The sequence below is a fragment of the Zootermopsis nevadensis genome, unplaced genomic scaffold (genome assembly GCF_977971745.1).
Source record: "Zootermopsis nevadensis isolate Lab colony 2312 unplaced genomic scaffold, Znev_1.0 Znev_ptg000010l, whole genome shotgun sequence".
Classification (NCBI taxonomy): Eukaryota; Metazoa; Arthropoda; class Insecta; order Blattodea; family Termopsidae; genus Zootermopsis; species Zootermopsis nevadensis.
In genome coordinates this window covers 13,283,224-13,299,939 of record NW_028259142.1, presented here as the reverse complement: position 1 = coordinate 13,299,939, position 16,716 = coordinate 13,283,224, and the positions used below count along the sequence as shown (strand labels likewise).

The following is a 16,716-nucleotide window of genomic DNA, read 5'->3' as shown; positions in this document are numbered from 1 at the left end:
TTAGTAAAGTAACGAGGCACCTTGTTTGTTCTAATACTTGCATTGTTTTTGTCATAACTGGAAGAAGGTAGGTTACGCTGTTAATGTTTGTTGTACGGTACTTATTTGTACGTACTGTACATTATTAATTATGTTACGCAAATATATGATTCTTTCTTTTTTATTTTTTTATTAGGTTAAACATATGAAAATTATTCATCGTGTCGTAATTTATAATGTACATTTCTATTCCTTGTATGCTTATATTGCAGTTTTCTTATGCAATCTACAGTCTCTCTCTTTCAACTGTTGTGTTATTTTATATATGTTGTTCCATCGTTTATTTATTTATTTATTTTTTAGAAATACAGCAGTATGATTGACATTAAACCTTGTTAGAATACCGCTAATTTTCTGCTAAAGCTGAAGTTTACATGTTATAAAGTTCATGCTGTAGCCATGTTATCAGCAAAGTGAAAGCAAATGCAATATAACCACGTGTTTTATTCCTTACAAACCACAGTTCTGTGTTATAACAAGTTAATACATAGCATAACTTTATTACAGGCTACGCGCAATTGAATTTGCGGCGAACCGTATTAAATTAAACAGTCTATTTTGTGTTTCTCACAGCTAACTTATCAATTTTCATTGTCCCGCTTCGTCCATTGTGTGGGGCGACTACAGCTCTGCTGTTTCCGGTAACGTGGCTCGGTTATTTGGTGAGAAGCTTCTACAGTTTCCTCTTTTGTGGTCAAATTTTCAATGTTCCAGTTCCCGTTTCTATTCACTATCGTGGATTATTAGCTTGATCACTGCAGTTGCGGTGGTGAGACTGGCCGACCTCATTCGAGCAACGAAACCTCAGACTTCTGGGCGTCTCGAAACAATAACTAATTCAGTTTCAGAAGCTCCGTGATTTCACGTCCTTCGCTGTCTTTTGTCTCGCCTTGACCATAGAGCTAATCTCACATTATATTACTTCACCGACCAATGCTGGAAGAGACTTTACAGTTTCTAATGTTAAGCCCAAATGTTATCGTACTTCGCCCTCATATCAGAATACGAAATTCTAGACTCACGTTGGAAGTATTAATTTGCATTTTAACATTGAGCTTGGAATTAGCGTGATATGTATGGACTTCAACGACGAAATTGACAGTGTTATGACACGAAAAGCTTCAGATATTTCTTACGTCATGTAAGCTTACAGCTATGCGTATACGTAAGCACGGTTTGAGTTGTAGATTGTGCCATGTTGATACAGGGTTAACTATAATTATTGAAATAATAATGTTATCAGAATTTTAAAATAAGTTGTAAAATTATCAACGCATTACAATCCCGTAAGACGTTTATTAAGAATACCAAAATAAGAAACGCTTATAATAAGCTATAAATTGGATTTAGTAAAATTCTTAAACGTGTCATGGCGTCGCAGCTGTTTGGTACTACGCTCAGAAGAATTGGGATCATCAGCTGGACCTCTTTGTTAGAAGTGATAGCCATTGAGAATTGTTAAAAGTTGTATTTATTTATCATACAGATGTTTAGTCTTTTTTAGTTGTCAACTTACAGCTTCAATTCCTTACGTTTCTCCCACAGAATTTTCCTAACATGTGATCACCTTTTCATAAAATTCCTGCTTCTCTGCTTTCAGCATCAGTAACATAAAGACGATAGTATAACATCTTCCGAAACGTCATATATCTGTACGAAATATACCTCTAATAATGAACGATTTTAACGCTACTTGGATGTAGTGATTAAAGTATTTGCTACAGACGAGGAAGGCCTCTTTAAATAGTACGTATATTTTTGTCTCTTGTTTTCGTAATTCGCTGTTCTTCATCATTTATCGTGATCACGTATAGTCTTGCAGCAAATCATTGTTCACAGTAAATAATCAGATTTGTGGTCTTGACAGAAGTGAAGGACGACTGGTGTTCGTCCATTAGAACACTACCTGCAGCGCGAAGATCAGTTTTTCCCCCCTGTTACACGATGGGTTCTTTCTTGTTTTTGAGTCTGGCTTTATTTTATTTCACTTGAGATTACCGTTCTTTTCGTTACCAGTATGTCGAGAGGGGGAGATCTAAGATGTGATCGAGTGATTTATAACTCGGTGTGGAAAACCCGTTCAATTAATAAAGCAGGTAGGAGACAGCTGTCGGTTCCGATGCCCGATTACCTGTTGGTCCTCCAAGGGCCACAGCCAGCGGTTTGTGCCATACAACATAACTTCCTTATAACCGCCCTCAGCATGCATGTTTATCGTATATATGAAGTGTACCGTTGCAATGACGTCACATACATATTTTAATTGGAATTAGAAATCAACCAAACATGAACTACGGGCAATGTACGTGGGTCCTTAAGGCTGCTTTGTACATAGTCTACATACATAGGCTTACACACGTACAGAATGATTGAAAAGTCATACAACCCTTATTAAAATATTTATCGGTGGTTGAAATTTAATACATTTCGATTAGTTCAATAAATATATCGATTTAACTGTAGAAGAGCCCACGCAGGTCACGTTGTGTTGTAACCTACTGTCGTTAAACGTCGAAGTGAAAGGATGTATTTTTATAAGTGCAACGAGAGTCTACAAGTTTTTTCCAGCCAGCACACGGTCCGCGAGTGGAGCTATGGTGAGCTTTTGTAGAGAATAATAACATCATATGCCGCAAAAATGCTATCTGATAACTTTGTTCATTTATCGCAGTTCTGTAGATTGAACCAGGTCTACGTTAAACTAGAAAAGTAGGCTTTGTTTTTCCCCAGAATGTCTTCTTCGTAGTCGTTTCGATATTATCAGAACTTTGATATGGCGCACTGAACGTCGACTGTTTCTGTATGGAGCGACCTTAGCAATGGGCGTGTTGTCTTGTTCCGTAGGTCCAGTTTTGCAGTGGCCTCTCCGGTAGCTCATTCACCCGAATATATAGAAGAATGGAACGCACTGGGCGTTATCAGATAGTCTCCCCTGCGTTCCTTTATGAAGCTAACGGGAGAAGATTAGCATTACAACACCTGTAGTGCATTATTCTTTATTCTGATTGATGTACATCACCGGGGCAGCTCAGCAGGTTCGTAGAGATAAATTTGAGGGAACAGTGCATCATTGATTTCTATTTTAAGTGTCAGTGCGTTATTGAACTTTATAGGATGAACTTCGTTGTCATACGAACGGGTAAATTAAGATTTTTGGGAGACTTTTATTGCCATTTTAAGCTTAGAAGTCAAAAAATCGTCTATTGTAGACTGGATATGGCTGTATTTTGGGTTGTTACGCAGGTAAATCGTGTAATGATGGAGGCAGCAAGTTCCTCTGAAACATCGGTAAATTTCTACCATTCTACACGGAACAGCCATCTTCATACCGCCGTAAGAACCCGAAATATCGCTATTCTAGATCGATTTCGTTATTAAACCACGCAAATCTGTTGAAAATATGAAGGTCGAATTTGAAACCAGTCAGAAGCACTTCTTACCGTGGTAAGATTCTTTCAGTACAGGATTTCTTCTATATTTTTAACGTGTATTTACATGGACATGTGTGAATATACAGATCTGTACCATTATTCTTTCCATCACGAATTTGTTGTATTAACATGACTGCTGGTTTACCGCTTTGAGGATGGAGTTTATAAATGGGCATAAGACAAGGAGTTGAAACATTTTGATCGTCATCTGCTCAACTTTTAAAAGAAGCATTCTCCATTCTGTGAACTGAAATCCGGAACATGTATCAAGAAACCCGACAAGTCCAAGGCTATTTGTAGCGTTTCGCAACATGTCAGATCGGTATCAGTCAGAGCCAAGAAGTCAGAGTTGGAACAGCAAAGTTTAGACGAATTACATTCTGATGCAATGAAACTAACATTTCAGATAGGCTTTACTGGAAAGTGGACACTTGTTTTATCCAATACACAAATTAAAGGACGTTATTCATTCTCCGATTCTCATTTCCCACTACCAACTGTAGTTTATTCCTTTTTTCTGAGAATAAATACAATGGGGAGCCGATGGGTGAAAGTTATTACCCTAACGCATTACATTGGCGTAAGCCTGCAGGAACTCTGTTTAATGAGTAAAAATTGTACTTCTTCACGCAAATAATTGATGTGAGGGCACAGAAAGCCTGAGTGTGATGTAGTGTAAACTGTTTTTTGTTTGGTGTGCATATAGTTATATAGGATCATGATTTTATAAAATATTTAAGTCACATCTTATTTAGAGTGCGGGATTGTACTGAATGTTTCTTACCTGTCCAACAAATGATCAGTGTTAATTTGCTCTTAGTTTCACTATGGATATCCTGTAATATCGTACTTAATTAAATTATAATGATAACTAAATAGCATACCGCCTACACGTGAAGTTGTAAGGCGCAGGTTTCCAGACTAGAGAACATAAATTATTAAGGTGTTAATTTAATTTAGACGGTAATGAGTATTATACAAATTAAGGTACTTATTGAAGCTTCAAGTATCGATAGTAGATATTGACTGGTTTAGAATTGAACGATTCCCTTTCAAACGACTTAAATTAATTTGCGAGATATTTAAGGCAGATCTGCCCGTTTCTTTTGTTGAGTGTGTAAGTGTGATGCAAACAGGTTAGGATTGCTGTAGCTTATTTAATAGCAAAGCTGACTCTTAAAGACGTGATGATCTGATAGCCAGTACCTAACTTGAGGTAAGCTGAAACACTCTTGTTGTAAAGACAAAGACGCAGCAGATCGAAACTTTTACTGAGTTTCAGCCAAGTATTTATGATAATTATGTAGAAATGCAGTTGGATTGTTTTAAACAGTGATCCCATTTAATACCTTTAACTTTGGATTCGTGTGATGTATGGAAACAAATACGTGTTTATTACAAGTCGGAGACGATTAGGCAGAAACACTGAAGGAACCGCAGAAATTGATCGACGTTTTAGACGTTTTCACAAAGGCCCGCCATGGATCATTTTCTTAACCAGATCAGTCTAGTCCACACCTTTATGTCCTGTAAGCACATTTATGTATATAATCTTATATGCATATCTTGTCTATACTTAGATCATCCCAAATAGTTTAGCCGCTTATGAATTTTAACTGTCGTTTGATATGAATTTATCCTTACCTCATGCAGTGAGAATGTGTTTCTTCTTTAATTGTTTTAACTACCAATATTATGGGTGGAGTATAAATTACGAAATTTGTTTTTATGTAATTTTATTAAACTTAGGTCAAAACATTTTTGAAACATCCTCAATTTATGTTTGTATCTGTGTGGTACTTGTGAGGGTGTATCATGGCCTGAGTTCCCTAGTGCGTCATTGAGATTTTTAAGTTGTTGTGTTGAAACTGGCTAACAGTAGGTGTGAAATTATGGGTTGAGTACTAAGTAAGTATAATGCATGTTCTGTCCTTTACTTTTGGAAGTCTGTACTGTATATATTTCAGTGTAATGGGGAGTATTTTGTCCTATTCATAATGAGCGAGAAAGCTTTAGCCTGTGTATCTCTCTGTTCGCCATTGTCCGAAGGGTGTGTTCAGAAATTTAGTCGGTGCCGGGAGATCGAAGACTCTTAACTCGGCGTGTGCTTTGTGTTATTAAGGGCGTGGAAAGATTGTTCACACTTTTAGTCTCAGGTATACTATGGACTCTGTGTATTGGAACACTTTCAATCTTGACGTACACTCTCGTCTGTATGCAGTGGAACTATCTGGTACACTCAATAAAATCTTCTCGGGCAATCGGCCGCCTTAACAGGTTACCGTAGTAAACCGACGTTTCGGGAACAAAATCTGTCCTCATCTTCAGGGTTCTGTTGTGACTGGATCCTCGGAAGTCGCCTGTGTAACTTCCTGCTCGGGACCAGTTACACAGGCGACTTCCGAGAATCCAGTCACATCAGAACCCTGAAGATGGGGACAGAGTTTATTCCCGAAACGTCAGTTTACTACGATAAGCTGCTAACGCGGCTGTTTGCCCGAGACGATTTTATTGATTGTACTCACCTCGAAAGTCTCAAATCCTATATTATCTGGTACACTATTGACTGTAACTATTGAAGCACTCGGTGTCAGGCATAACGTTTAGATCTCACTAAAATTAGCAATGTTCATATGAAACATGTTGTACTGTAGTGTATATATGTAACAAAATACAAGAAGTACATTGTAAGTTTTCATATTCTCATGGCTGGGAGTATGAAGCTGGCTGTCGTTTAGGTTGTAGTGCTGTGTAGTGTGGTAGAAGTTTACTGACGTTTCAGAGGTACTTGCTGCTTCCAACACCAGGGCCAGCAAGCACCTATGAAACGTCAGTAAACTTCTACCAGACTACACGCCGTTACAACCAATAAGACAGCCGTCTTCATACTTCAAAATTGTCGTTAAATAATACAAAAATTTAAGACTAACTTTCGTGTATGTTGGGCCAAAGTTACTGTAAGCCTGTATGATGTTTCATGATCAGTATTGTGGAATGGTTGATTGCATTAAGACGAATGAGAATTGTAATGTTTAAAACAAAATTGATGTCTTATTTTACTTACAGTTTAAGACTTCAGAACAAGAGAACTTTGAAATTAAAGCAACGTGTTGTTGATACAATTTTCATCAATTTATGACACTCAACTCTGGCATGGCTGACTATGGTTGTCTGATCTATTCATCTTAATGGATCACCTTGACAGCTATAAAGTCTACCATTACTACCGGCCGTACAGGACTAACGCTTCCTAATGAATACAACGATTGGATTTCACAACCAATAGAATTATTTACGTTACAGACCTCAACCACCAGATAGATACGAGCAATGAGATATATAGCCCGTTATAAAATCCCTTCCAGTCGGTTTAAAATTACAAAGAATTATAGCATCTCGCATTAAAATGGGAATTGTACTTTTTAATCTTATATATACGTCTTTTAAACTGTTTTATTTTGTATAAAATCTCACTTACGTGTTACAAAATAAGATTTTATTTCACGGCCATGACATCGGATAGAAATATGTAGCAGATGTTCCCCAGAGACTTAGGCCGCTCAGTTTGTTTTATGGCATTTGCAGTTCTTGGACAAGGCGATCCAATCTTTATTGCATTTGACTTTTAGTGCTGGAAATTTTGTCAGTGGCGGTTTGCGCAAGGGTTTTATTGTTTGTGTCCGATCCATTCTATAAGTTGTTCTTTCATATCACAGTATTAGGCTTATCGATGTCAATATTTCCGTCTGAAAATAACCAATAGACCATATCACATCCATATAAAATAAATTCACATTATTAGTTTTACATTTGTAATTTTAAGAAAGTTGCTGCCGTTGAATTTTTATAAATCAATATCGTTCCCTCACGCTATTTTGCATTGAAACGATTATTTAGAATAAATGTGACTCTTGTTTGTACTGTAAACTTACCGTTATTCTATTTTTATTACTGTTGTTACTGCAGTTACCCTGGGGAGCACCATCCTCCTATCCAGCGAGTACCGTGGGGTAAAACAATCAAGAAACTGAACGCTCAATACCATCTCATGTAAGAACTTCAGCTCCATTGTCGTATAATGACTGTTTAATGACGTGATATCCTAGGTTAAGTATTCACCCTATGTAGAATTCATAGTATAGGAGGTTCATGTAACAGTTTAAACTCTGAAGATGGAGGCAGATGGTGAAGGTTTTTAAACTCGAACGAACTTCAAAGCGCGGAAAAGACTTGAACGCAATAATAGATTCGACCCAAAAGGGCACAGCGTGTTAGGTTTTAAAGACTGAAGGTCTGAACTCTGGACGCAGGTCGCAGAGGAAAACCCCGAAAGCCCCTGTGTGAATTTTGTCGTTCTGTGTTAATATAACACCGAAAGCGATCCTATATAACTAAACTGAAAATAGAATGGTTTTCTGTTAGTTGGTTGTTGTGTTTTATGAAACTTCAACTGATGAACTGTTTAAAAAAGGAATTCGTTGTAGATAATGAGCGTTGCCAGCATGAATTGTTAAAATAACAAAAGATAGCGATCAACAAATATGGAAAATAACAAACAGAGTAGGCCCTGCGTTTATATTTATGCCGGACAAACAAGGAAGAGATGTTTTATTACTGAACATCAGAACAAATGGACAAACATTATTCCAAAGCCGAACAGCATTTGTAGCTTTATTTGAATAAATAAATTAAACGTTGTAACCTCAATGTAGCTGATCTGCTTTTGTAAATAATCTGTAATATCTGTTAGTTTACCGTATTGTATGTACTTTTTTGCAATGAAAACTACGTAATTTAGCAGAGGGAATGTAGAGATCGGTATTTCATACTCTGATCCTGAATAAAATTCTGATGTTTCTATAAAGTGTTTTAAGCCTTCATATAAATTTAAAATTTTGGGGGGAAAGTTTTAAATAAATGTTTGGTATGGTTTATTTGTTATTTCTATGTGTTGTACTTTACTGTAAAAATGTGAAGTCAAATATCAGAACTTGTTGTCGCTGTGTAAATGAAATTATTTCTGCATCTTGGAAGCTCCATCCATTTTACTGACGAAATTCGACACCCATATACCTACGTAGTTTTAAATTTCTTTTTATGACAACATTTTGTACCATACGGATAGTGTCTGCATTTTAAATAGTGCGGGGTTTTAAAAAATAATCTCCAAGAACCGTGTTTTCATACGTAGATTCACAAATTATCATGCTTCTATAATTTATTTTATAACTAAGTTTTACGGGAAAGATTAATTTTCTTGTAGGTCCAAGAACTCGAAGCTCACGTGTGCGTTTGACTGCGTAGTCTGTTACCTTGTTCGAGTTGTTTGCTGTTTATTCCTGGGAGAACGGAAATTCTCCGAAAGATGTAGTTTTATTTTTATACAGGTATTTATGAAAAATCGCTAACAATATTTTGAAATGAAGAATATTGTTTTAAGTTTTTTAAACTTACAGTTTTGGCTCCCTTAGAAATGCTGCAACGTGATTTGAGGGTACATGAATCTGTATCCTTTTTTACCACGCGAATTAATACGAAATTTACGTAATCATCAAAATGTATGAGTGAAGATGAAATGTCCTGTGTGCTACCTGCGGGGCACGCGACCATATATGTGTCCCGAATTTGGAGGGCGTTATGGATGAGTAGTATGCTCTTCCGAGTATGTCTGTAGGTGCAGTTTTTTCTACCTAATTCGTAATAACTTTTAAATACGTACGCTCTACTTCACACGCAGTAATATTTTTGTTACCGAACGTCGATTTCGAGTTGTTTAACAATTTTCTTTGTTTTCGTGAGGTCCCTGATTCAATTCTCTGTCCAGAAACCGTTTTTCCTGTCTTTTCTTTGTGGTTCTTAGTTTTTCCAGGTAAATGCCAGGACAGTATCTTAAATTAGGTCATTGCCTTTTCATTCCACGTTCTTTTTAATTTATTATTCGCCGGTCACCTCATCATTCAACATTTTATAATCTGAGTAATCGAAAGCATCGTTGAATAAACCGCAAATAACAAAGAATGATGTAGGTTTACGAGAACTTCAGAACGTGATCAGTTCTTACATCATTTTAGAGCTGTATTCATAATAAAACTGTATAGTAGAACGCAAATGTAATTCAGTTGAATACTGGAGTTAACTGATTTAGACAGGTTTATGCGAACCATTCAGAATGATCAGAAATGAAATTTCTTGAGGTATTGATCTCTCACGAAACATGACCACTCCTAGATCAAGGCTATTCGAAGATTCTGCGAGGTCAGCAAGACAGAGACATTTCGCCCCCTTCTTGGGCCATATCATAACTTGCAGACCAATTTCAATTCCTGCTGTGTGTGCATTAGGGTACAGAGGTCAGCAGTGCAAGTTCCTACACTTTATTAGACTCTGCAAACTGGAAGACGAGCGACTGGTCTAGGGCTCCTCAACGTTTCTGGCCTTACTCCGATCGGAATTGACACTCGAGACAGACATGTTGCCAAGTGCAGCTATTCTGTCGCAGGTGGCAGCACCGATTGTCGCGTGAGAACGGGAATTCATACGCTGTTTTATGTTGTGTAATCTCCAAATTTATTTGATTGATATATTTGAGTGCTTAACTCCTCGAGGCAAATTTGCTGTCTTCGTGACCTAACCTAGCCATGAAGGCGTATGGAGGAAGCGAACGTATAACTTTACTAACTTTTTATTTTTAGGTCAGCTGTACATTTCAGAAGTTATACGTATAGCTAAATAGCCCATTACTTCCGTGGTTGATGGACCCCATAGTCGGTCTGGGTACAACGGTGGCGAAGAGAAGAAATTTGTCCAACCCAGTATTGGAAACCCCCCTTACGTCCAATCTGTAATTATTTCATTGCCGGAGCTGTTTGATCAGCTGCAATTACGAGAGGCCTTTTTTGAGAAGACATGCATTGTCAACGGGTTAAGAAATTTCCCGTCTTTTCTGGTACTCTAAGATTAAACACCGTGTATTCAGGAGCCGTCTAGTGTTCTTAGTCGTGCCTGATGAGAGACGCAGAGTAAGCTTATTTCATAAACGTAATCGTTACGAACCTGGAACTGGTTTGGAGGAACCGGAAAAATGATTAAAATATAAGAATCTTAGTCCGTGAATGTGAATGCGCATTTCATTACCAGGGTCCCGTATATCTGATGAAAAATTCATTGTTCTGCTGCGTTCTCAGGGAAGTTGATTTGCTATTTGTGAAGGCAGACACAGAGCACGGCTTGGGACATATCTGTACGCTAAGAAATAAACATAACATCTGATTGAGATGAAAAATTGCGCGTCTCGTTTGACGAATGAAACTTAAAGGAACATCAATACACAACTCACTATGCTTCTTCTCTCATGGAATGTACTTATTAAATTCCTTGGGATAGCCTTCTGTTAGGTTATTCTTCGCTTCTTGTGAAAGAATGGCCATACCATTTTTATTCGCTGTTATTGATGTTATAAAATATGTATAAGCCGGAAGACACAAGCGGAAAACATGATGGGTCCGTACTTCCAGAAAACAAAATGATTGAAATGCCGAGAGCGATTTATCTCGTACTGTGCAAGCGAGAATATTTTGGTAACTAGTTAGTAGAGAGACGTGTAGACTGACCAGACAATTTTAAACAGTTTTGGATTTTATTAACCTTAGACAGCATTTCGTTTGACCTTTGTATGCGTCTAGTTTGTGTGTATGAGTAAATAATTGCGATTATCATCATTACAAAGCATGTTCATGCAGGCAATCAAAAAGTGGAAAAATACTTGGATATCGATTGTGGTTAATCGACAATCGACATTTTCACCGTTGTGAGAACCTCAAATTGTACGTTTATTATGTTGGACGTTTCTGTTTTCCCGAGGTACATTTAGTATACGCGACGTTTCGGGAGTTGTCTCTACTCTCGTATTTATTTGAAAGGTTGTCATTATACAGACAGATTTTTTATTTGTGTGCTGGCGACAATGAAATTGGGAGTGGAGTCAACTCCAGAAACGTCGTATACATTAAATATTCCTCAGACAACGTCCAATGTCCGAAATAATATAGGTATAATGAATCTTATTGTCACAAATATAGGTAATCATTATAAAAGTTTATAACTAATACCTTATTATTTTAGGGTATTCCTTAAAGATAATGTAGTTTCTATGCAAATTTCGAACATGCTATTACACACATATAATTAACGGATATGGGGATAATGGGCCTATGACCTAACCTATACACCACTACAAAACTAAAATTAAGCCATTACAAAATATATATGATAGTAGCCACACATATCGATTTACATTACCGTATTATCCGGGCTGCCTTGTTCACTGTAGCGATCTGCTACGAACAGAACAGTCGGGATTCGATTCCCGCTAAGAGGATTGCATTCAAAAGGGCGCTGAGTCCCAATTTTACAAGGGGTACAATGAAACATTTATCGGGGCTATAATGGCCGGAGAGTGAAGCTTACAATTTACCTATATCTATTACTGAGGTTAAGATTGTGTGGAGATTTTCATCCATTTCCCAATACGTCTTCATGGCTCGATGTTTAATTAAGCATAGTAACATTACCTTCGGCATAAATTCTAGACTAATTCTGGTTACTTACCGAGTTAATCGACCATATCGGTATGTCTTAGAACAAAACATAGTTTGTATGTATAATTGTTTTATCAGGATTTTGGTTCGACTTGTGGTGGGTTACTACATTATTTTGAAACTGCTAAGACTTGACGTGTTTAACTACATATGTTGATATATTCAGTGACCATTTATTTAATGTGGTCACTGTGAAATTCATGTCTCCAGTTGTACAACGTACAAACGCTTAAGGCCTAAATGAAGTACCACTCATTTTATTTGTTAGAGCTGCTACAGATTTCTTTTAAGACAGTTGTCTCTTGTGTACATTTAGGGATATTAAAAACCAATTTGAACCTGACGGCTAACAGAAGGGCGAGTACAAAGAAAATAGCAATTCACATTATAATACAAAAAGTGTAGTTTAAGTAAGGCTAAAGAATGAATTCCATTTTCATGGTATAGATTTCACGCACGACTTATCCGTTCTCCTCCTATTCCATGCTTTCTCGTTTATTACCTCAGGATATAGGCTGCTGATTACTAGTGAACTTTTACATTTAGCAATTCTGTTAAAAAATGAAACTTTTGAAAACAGCGAGGTACTTTCAATTAGTGTGAAATGAGCAAGTTGTGTGGAACTATAAAGCGATCACTACTTGGGGTGCCAAAAGCAAATCTTAGCTAAAGTTTTAGATACTAATAGGCCTAGCCATACGTTCGCGTTTGTATGAGTCTGTTGAACGACAACGAGATATTAAGAAGTATGAATAATACGGTAGAAGTTCGTTTTCTCATAGCGGTCGCAGGATGCAGGACTACGGACCGTAAAAGTAATTAATCTGTTGCAGTAAATGCGAGTAACAGGTAGCTTATTAATTATAAAATCTATCAATAAAATTTTCTAAACATCTAAAAAGAAGGCCAGCAAATCCAGTTGATAGCCGATATATTAATAAATTATAAACATAAAAGCAGAATATGGCATTCAATAATCGAGCAAACGGGTCATCCTATGAAGGAAGGGCGCTAACATTAACATTAACTCATTAGAGCAGTGCTACCAACATTTTTGTGAACCACTTACCGGTACAGAAATAATGGATTTCCCGAAGACCGGTACCTTATCTACTTATATAAAATTCTAAATTATGATTAATATTAGTAGCACGTTTGTATATGTTTATTTGCAGAAAAAGTAGAATGTCTTTAGCTATGTGGTATTGAAATCAAAGAGATGACATAATCATCCACACAAAATATTCGTAATTAAAAATCACTCCGGAGTGCATATGTAATAATTCAACTTGCCATCAATTCTCCGTCAGTTGATTACGAAAAAGACGTATATTCGTAATCGACTTACCTAATGAGCGTCCATCTGCACAAACTGTTCAGTTGTGAAAGTGAAACGAAAAATTAAAATAGTCAGTATGAAAACAGCGATTCACGGACCAGTGGCTGTTAAATATTTCAGGAATCAACTGTATGACGCTGTACGTTATCCAGTTAGTGACAGAAACTGCGTTATTATTCTCTGATTAATTTACGGCGAGGCAGATAATTTAGATAGACAGGTCATTTCACGCAGTCTTTATGACTTTTTAAATAGCGTATAAATAAAGTAATTCAGTAGTATTTGAGGTTTTCACGACGGTGAGTGTGAAAATTACTGTATTCTGGGTTGTTGCGCCGTGTAGTCTGGTAGATGTTTACCGACGTTTCAGATGTCAGGGCGCCCTGATGATGGAAGCAGAAAGGACCTCTGAAACGTCGGTTAACACCTACCAAACTACACGGCGCAACAATACAGTATACTTCAGACCCACCGGCGTGAAAAACCTTAAACCAGGTGGTACAGATAGCAGTCACTGTCGTAATTACGAAATGTTAATGTTACCATGGGCCCTAGTTAGGCCCTTATTATTATTTGAGGCGCCTGTATTTATGGAAGTCCGGTTTCTTGGGCAGCTGCTGGTAGCAAACATCATCTAGCTTGCAGACATGATTTCACCATACGTTTCAAAAACATTGAGTACCTATTTTTGCCTATGCCGTACTGCTCTATTTAATTGAACTGGAAGACGAGAAGAATTTGACAAAAAAAAGTTGACTGCTGTGGTGAGCTCTTCAGCCCCCCCCCCCCCCCCATCTCGTGCCAATGGTATTCGTTTAATCTCCTGCTTCTGTTCTGTTACTTTCATTCTCTTATTTCATTCCATTTTTTCTCTGTCTCCCTTTCCTTGTGTTTTTTTTTGTCTGTCCATCTCATGTGCTATATAGTTCCTCACTTTCTCCAAGTTTCTTTGACATTCAATTTTCCTCTCAAGCGACTCCTCTATCCACTCTTCGTCCTCTTTTGTGACGTGTTGGCAGCCAATTCCTCGGATATTCTGTTACTTGTCTTTTTACAACAGCGTCTAGGACTAATTTGAGTGCCGCATTCAGTAGTGGAATTGTACCCTGTGTGTAGGAGCGGCCACGAAGAAGAAGCGAGGCGATAGAGAACATTAATGCGGTGCGCTGCATTGTGCAAGAAACAGAAAGAAGTGATAGACCCCTAATAGCCGCTTCCTTTATCATCGGATTTTTTTCCCCTCCAAAGTTTGGAAGTGAGTCGCTCCTGTGTGTGGTACAGAAAATCGCGCTATTTTATACATCACAGTTGGATGCGTTCTTGTATACATAGCCTTGGGTGGTCTGTTCCAGGTGGTACAAATGCCTTCTGGTACTATTTCGGAACACATGTAGACTTAAGTGTGATTGAATTTGCCACAGTATACTTTCTTTTCGGTTAGTTGTAAAGTTTGAATATTGAGGCTCTAAGTAAATACAAGGATAAAATTATTCTCGGGGTTTGTCGCGACGTCTAGTGTGGTACAATTTTACCGACGTTTCAGAAGCCCCTTGTTCCTCTGTCATTACTACTATCGCAGCAAGCATCTCTAAAACGTCGCAACGGCCCAAAAGACAGCCATCTTCTTTATCTCCGCCGTGAGAACTTGAGATCTCACTGATGTAATTGAGATTTCTACTCACATTTGAAGCGTGTTTGATGATGGTTGTTATTAAGGGTTGCTGATTATCGTATCGTTAATACATGTTTACTTTAATGTATAAATATCAGCAGTCCTTGAATATATTATTTAACGACGCTCTAAAACATTTTAGGCTATTTTCGTTTTTAAGGAACGGAATAAAAATATCGGATACCAAGTTTTTAAAGTGTCACCTCGATCTGATTCTGGGAGGGGTACAGCTACGAAAATATCTGATTAAATCCTGTTCGTGGGATCTGTTTCCGGATTCCGACTGTGTCTGGAGCCTAAGACGAACGTGTTTTTGTTTCGAAAAAGAAATAATAATGATTTGAGAAAGCCCAAGATGTTCTACATAACGTTTGATTGCTATTATACCAGGCTCGAACCCGTCTTGGACCCCAATAGTGTCTGTGCTATCAAGACAGGTCGATGCCCGGACCTGTGCAGTGTTCAGTAAGCTAGTATAGGCCTTACCCGGATAAAACGCGTTCGACGTTTCCCCAGGATGTAGGAGACTAACTACGACACTTGCCATCGGGCTCTGGCTGACTCTTTCGTGACGGGCCAATATTGTAAGATGTGTGAAATTCTTTGTATGCGTCTTCGTTTCTATGGCAGGATGTACTAACAAGATGAAGGGAAAAAAAACATGGGAATGCATTTACGAAGCTATTGTAAGCATAGGCAGGAGATTCTCGTGCAGTTATAAATCACACAATGGGGTATTGCAAGTATGGCCTGTGGAGACCTATTTGACACGTGCATAGTAAATTTGAATCCAAGTGACTTTAAGGGGAGTCGTGTTTGTGTAGTTATAGGTGAAATGAAGGTGCAAGGGGGGGGGGGGGTTGAAGACCGTCTGCCCCGTGCTCATCTTGAAGCTTCTCGGAGGGAACAGAATACTACTGAAGGTAAATATGTCAGAATGCTGTATTCAAATGCAAATGAATCTGTATTTTGGTTACCATATATTTGTACTTGTTAAATTTAATATTTGAAAGTTTTTAAAAAGATAAAATATTAGTCGTTTATAGCCGTACGTATAACAGAATCTTCTTCCTGGAATAGTTTAACAGGAATGCTCTGCTGTCCTGACGCACACAGTTTGAGTTTTAAATTCTTGTGGGAAAACAGTGAAAAGGGCTGTGTTTTTGTGATGTTGCGCCGCGTAGTCTGGTCGACTTTTGCTGCGATTTCAGAGGTAATCAATGTCTCCATCATCATGACGATTGCAGGACAGAGAAACGTGTCTACTGGGCCCCCCTTGGCTGAGTCCAGGTCCAAATTTGAGACTAGCTCTGCCAGGGGCTCAATAGATAGGTTTCTGTCTTTTTATGTCTGGTGACAAGTATAATTCATCTTCCAAAACTTTACTTTGTAATTTTATTATATTTAGACAATAGACAAAGTCCTAAATAACAATTTAACAATTTGTGATATACAAACCGTGCCAAAGATTTGTATACACACAACCATTGCATAAATTAGCAATGTATATACATCTTTCTGGGACACTCTTGCTTGCTTTTGTTTTTGTACTCTTGAACGATGTTGCTTACTGTCAGTCGATCGAACCAGCCTCGTTTCTTACTATGGCCAATCAACGGTTTCAAAATTATGGATACA

General features: G+C 37.7%; 1 protein-coding gene and 1 long non-coding RNA gene across 7 annotated transcripts in view; both read left to right on the top strand.

Moving 5' to 3' along the window:
• LOC110841493 (lysine-specific histone demethylase 1A) overlaps window positions 1-16,716 on the top strand; it is a 502,755-nt gene that overhangs the window by 356,243 nt on the left and 129,796 nt on the right. The window lies entirely within an intron of this gene.
• LOC110841501 (uncharacterized) overlaps window positions 1-16,716 on the top strand; it is a 122,720-nt gene that overhangs the window by 59,096 nt on the left and 46,908 nt on the right. Inside the window, exon 3 of one of the 3 annotated variants that reach the window (XR_015534409.1) lies at window positions 7,437-8,400. The exons of 1 other annotated variant lie outside the window; for it this stretch is intronic. This is a non-coding gene — a long non-coding RNA (uncharacterized LOC110841501). Of the gene's footprint in view, window positions 1-2,883; window positions 3,171-7,436; window positions 8,401-16,716 lie in introns of those variants that run through there. One more of the 3 variants, XR_015534407.1, reaches the window with a different exon arrangement.